This window comes from Meleagris gallopavo, chromosome 28 (assembly GCF_000146605.3).
Source record: "Meleagris gallopavo isolate NT-WF06-2002-E0010 breed Aviagen turkey brand Nicholas breeding stock chromosome 28, Turkey_5.1, whole genome shotgun sequence".
Taxonomy (NCBI): domain Eukaryota; kingdom Metazoa; phylum Chordata; class Aves; order Galliformes; family Phasianidae; genus Meleagris; species Meleagris gallopavo.
In genome coordinates this window covers 644,131-649,419 of record NC_015038.2, presented here as the reverse complement: position 1 = coordinate 649,419, position 5,289 = coordinate 644,131, and the positions used below count along the sequence as shown (strand labels likewise).

The following is a 5,289-nucleotide window of genomic DNA, read 5'->3' as shown; positions in this document are numbered from 1 at the left end:
AGCTTAAATGCAGGAAAACAACCTGCAAGGGAACGGTCACAGGAGCAGAGAGAAGCTGAGCATGAAAGAAAAAACTGAAATATCAGAAGCACACACAGTTCAGCTCTGCACCTATCAGTGCATTTCTTCCTGCACTCACAAATGAATGTTACCTGGCATCCTTCACAACACCACGCGCACCCATGAGTAACACTCAGAGTTGATCCTTCATACTTAGAAAAGACAAACTCACTTTTGCTTGGTGGTAAGAAGAGCCCATCGACATAACGTCCCTTGGTGTGATGAAAGGCACAGTTGGATTTCTGGCAGCCTCCCGGCTGGTTCTCCCAGAAGCAGGGAATCTCACTGCGCTTTTTCTGAAGATACAAAGGGAGAAAAGCTGCTGGTAACGTGCACCTGAGGTTTGTAGAGGGAGACTGAGCTCCAGATCACGCCACTGAGCAGACTGTCACAAAGCAGCACTCAAACACCACTCTGAGGAGTGCACAGGCTGTGAGCACGGGGCTCGCTGAGCTCCTAGCATTCCATGGGAGAGGACACCAGTCTAGAAGGGGCTAAACTAACACACCTAGCAGAACGCCTGTCTGATTGATGTGGTTCTTTAGATCTGTTGAGAGAATACTGTTGGTGTCTACTGCAAGAGCTTCCTGCTAAGATATACCAAAGACATTGAGTTCTCTTCCCTCTACTTCCTCCCAGCTCCCTCTTAACAACAGGAACCCCCATCATTTCAAAGCAAACGAATCTAATCTGCAAAAGCCCATTCAGCCCACCTAAAGCAATGAGAAGATGTTTTGGTGATGAATTCTGAGGAGCCAACACTCACATCGATCTCCATGTGCCTGAACCTGCAGACATTCCTGAAGCAGCGGCCCTCCTTCCACAGTGTGCAGATGGTTTCGTTGCCCAGAGCAGCTTCGCAGTGCCGGAAGGGACAGCTGTCTCCCTGTAACCCAACGGAAACAAAGAGAGGGAAATGAAGAAGTACAGCCTGAGAACTGGCCATGCTTTTAGCTCGCTGTTAGCTGAATGCACAAAGCAATTAGTTGTTAAGTTCGCCAAAGATCAGTAATGCCTCTACCTACTCCGCTCCATCCTCTTAAGAACTGAAAGAAAGAAAAATGAAGGAAAAGAAGCCCAAGCAGACCTTGTTACAGGTGGAGTAGAAGTAGAAATAGCAATCATCTCCTTGCTTCGACATGCTGGACGAGTCTCAGAAGCAGCTCAGGTCTCAAGGATCTCTGTGCAGGTCTTCTGTGCTCTCTCAAAGAGCTGGCTCGTGCTTCCTTGGACTGAACGTCTTCTACTGCCTGGATCAGCGAAATCTTCTTTTTGAAAGGAACCCTAAGCAAAATGCCAACAAGTGGAAAACAATGAGGAATACACACCTTTCCAGCTTTCTGCTGTCCAATAAGTTAGTCTCTCGGAAGCAGCTGTTTCAAAACATTGCCCTCCTCAACACTGGTCAAACTGCAGTGACACCGCCCTGACTCACACGGAGCCCCTGGAGTGCAACTGCAAGCCCACAAACAGAGCCCCTCCTTCAACACCACGAGTGTCACTCAGTCAGCAACCCCCAACACATCTGTGCGACCGCTGCAGATCTTCAAGCTCACCCACCTGGACAACCTCAGCAAAGACAGCGATCTTCAAAGCCTTCCAGTTAACTTCTCCTGTAGGCCGAACCAACACTGAATCCGTGAATTAATAATAAAGGGGTAGAAAGAATTTTCCTCCTCACTTTGCCAAGGGAACCTCTCATCCACAAGTCAAACACGGGATGTGCTCTTAAACATCTTACAACTAATGGAGGAAGCGAGTCCATTGGAATGCTCTCAGAGCGGAGGCAGCCAGGGTTAGTGAGCTCTTCGAGGAAAAAAAAAAGGAAAAAAGGGAAAAAAAAAAAGAAAAACCCAGTGCACTTAAAGGCGAACTCGTGACTCAAAGCGGCTGCAAAAATGAGGCTCCGTCTTCCACAGCCGGACAATTTTTTTTTTTTTTTTTTAAAATTATATTATATTTTTAAAATTTAAAATTCTGTAAGTTGGAATTTCTGGTCTTCAAGATTTCTTCACCTATTAAGAAAACACAAAAACCTTCCCCCGTCTTTATTACCTGTACAGCAAAAGCATGCCAGTGCGCATCAATACACGGATACACACAGGTGTGAGCGGCAGAACCCAGCAAGAGCAGCAGCAATAGCAGGGATGTGGGGCCGCCTGCTCCTCTCACCTGGAGGGAAGCAGCCACAAAGAGAGGAGCCGCACCGCGGCCGGTGGGAAACGCCTGTGGGACTGGTGCTGGCACACAAACACACGTGCATGCACATGGTGTACGGGGCTCTGCGCACACAGACAGGCTGCATGCTCCACGCAGGGAGCAGCGACAGCAGGCTGAGGGAACAGCAAGCGGCGAGGAGGGGAAGGCTGACTTTGGGAACGGCGTGGCTGCACGATACGGAGCATCTTCAATTGGTCTGGGCTTTGTAAGGAATCGGATCTCGGGCGCAGCAGTGCTGCGGGTTTGCCAGCACGCGCTGCTCCCTCACCGCAGCCACCGCTCACAGCGCGGGGAAAGCAGCTCGGCTCAGCTGCACGGAGCTGCAGCACCTCCTGCTCAGCCACAAGAAGGGTTTGGGTTGGTTGGTTGTTTTTTTCTTGATGGGAAATCAAATACTTTGATCTTTTACTTGTTTTAAAGTTATTCAATGCCGTAAAACCTGCAACCAGGCCAGACAGAAGTTCAAATTAAAGTGATTCTGAACTCTTTCATTAAAGTGCTGCACATTTCTGTGCAAAGGATTTCCGACAATCAATAAGGAAAGGTTGGAACCTTTTACTCACACAAACACTAGGGAATTTTCCAGGAAATATTTTTTTGGCAGGGAATTTTCCCAAATCTAAAATAAAGAGAGGAGAAGTCGGGTTCTCAGTCAGTTGCTGGCTTGACTGCGTGACAAAGGGAATAAAAACAGCAGTTAAGGGCAAAGATTCCTTCTCCAGAACTGATAGGAATGCTCCCTTTTGACCTTTAGCACCTTCACAACCAGATTCATCTCACGCAGATTCCCATAGGCACCTGCTCCTAACAACCTCAGTGCTGCCCAGCACAGAGCTGGGCACAAACACGTCTCTGGATTCTGCTCTGTGGAACTTTTAAATTCCTCCCATAACAAAAACTACCGAAATGCGAAGAAAGGGAGGAGGAGGAAGAGGAAAACAATTTGCAACTGGAAGGGATCCAGACTCAGGAGCAGGAAGAAACCACAACCAGAAATATCCCACAGCCCTCCACTCCCTACAAGCCCTTCCATTTTAAAACAGGATAACCCCAAACACATCTGTTAGCACAGCAGCCCGAACACCAACCAAGCACTGAGCCCTGGGAGCCTGTGCACAACGAGTAACTCTGGAGCACTCAGCACGTCTCTCAGCAGTTTGCTTCACCTTTCTAAAGACCCCCAGAATTCTCCTCCAGAATGCCAGTCAAGTTTTTATATCAAGAGATTTCAAGTTTGTTCTGTACAAAAGAATTCCAGCTACACTGAGGTCACAGCAGCTGGGACTCAGTGCACACACACACGGCCCAGCCCTTGCCAAAAGAAGACAGGTAGCACAAAGGAAGCATCTCATTTCTTTGCATCTCGCCTTCCTGAGCGCCAAACAACACCGTCTATTCCCTGCTCTTGCTTTCCAGTTTGCTGTCCTGCAGAGAACAGCAAGAAGGGAAGAGGATTTTTTTGTGCTTCAACTAATATGTTAGAAGAAGATGACCACATTTACCCAGCTGTATTTGTTGTTGTTTATCTCCAGCACGAAGTATTTCACTCAGAAAGTCTCTGCTGCCACTCACCCACCTGCAGACCCAAAGCACAGCACTTGGCACCTCGCAGGGCTGTGAGGGGCAGGAAAGGCTGCACACCATTGTGCTGAGGGCCAAAGAGAAGGGTCAGACAACAGAAGTGTTTGTCTGAATTCCTGACATGAAAGCACTTCTGAAAGTATTGCTTTCATGAAGAAAACTCCCTCTGCCTTTTCCAGATGCTCCGGGCTCACACTCTGGAGTCTGTGCTCTTCTTCCAGGCAACACAGTCTGTTCAATGAAGTCGTGCCCCCCACCTTGCACAGCAACAACAGGCATGAGCACAGCACACCATGTGGAGGCAGGACCTACAAATCCCAGTCCTCAACAGATTTTTAGGAAGTACCAATTTTTAATGGAGTTGCTCTCTCCTAGCCCACAACTCCTTTTTTCCCTACACTGATATTGAGCAGCTCTCTGTCCCCTTCCTCCTTAGTGCCTGACCAGGTGCTGGGAACCTCCTCCAGATGAAGGATACTATGAAGCTGCTGCTTCTCTCAGCAGAGAGAACACACTCATTCCTTTTTTATTTCTGAAATCACTGCTGGGTTCTGGCAGCAATTAACTAAGAGAGTAAGGATGATTCATCATCCTCACTGAAACACCATATGAAGTCTCAAAAAATAACCAACTTCCCCTGGAAACAGCCATTTGAGATGGGAAGGGAGAGCAGGAGGAACTCTGCCCCAGACAAACCTTTCTGCTGACGCACCTTCCAGCCACCATTTGGCAACCAACCCAACTCAAACGCTCAGCCCGAGGCCTGTCCAATTCACACACAGCACAGTGGTGGTTCTGACATGGGCTTCCAAGCCAACTACCCTCAGAATATCCTGTCTTTTTTCAGGATGAAATAACACAGAGCTGCGCTTTCCAAGAAAGGCCCAGAGCCCGCTCAGAGCACAGGTCTGCTAAGGAGCATTAGGCCGAACAATCCCACCTCTGCAGTGGCTCTGTGAGGTCACCTCACACATCACACGCTTCCACCAAACCGGAGGAAACAGGCATCTCTTAATCCCAATCGTTAAGAAACAAACACAAAAGTTTGGTTTTAAGCAAACTAAAGGAGAAATTACGGCAACAACCGAGTGCACCCAGAGTTAGTCGGACCCTGAAGCTCTATGGGGGAACGGAGGGGCGATCTGTCAATCACGGCACACTCCCCACAGGCACTGCTGCAAAAGGAAGGCAGGACGCTGTAACTCCGCAGGGCCAGAAGCGGGATTTTCAGTCTAACCAACGGCCCTCCCTAACGGGCTCTGCCTCTGTCCGGACGCACAGAGCCCCGTGGGAACGGCGAAGCGCGGGGACGGGCGAGGAGCAGCGCGGGGCCGAGAGGAACCCGGCCCGAGCTGGGCGGGGAAGCCGCTCGCCCCGAGAAGCCGAGGAACGCCTCGCCGCACCGCCCGGCGGGGAAGGGCGCCCGTC

General features: G+C 49.6%; 1 long non-coding RNA gene across 1 annotated transcript; it reads right to left on the bottom strand.

Annotated features, from left to right (window-relative positions):
* Positions 1-207: 207 nt before the first annotated feature.
* Positions 208-5,261, bottom strand: LOC104914456. The gene is made up of 4 exons (XR_796015.3): positions 1,621-5,261; positions 1,148-1,344; positions 827-946; positions 208-356 (listed from the first exon to the last, which is right to left on the bottom strand). It is a non-coding gene; the product is annotated as an uncharacterized LOC104914456 (long non-coding RNA).
* Between the last annotated feature and the right edge of the window lie 28 nt (positions 5,262-5,289).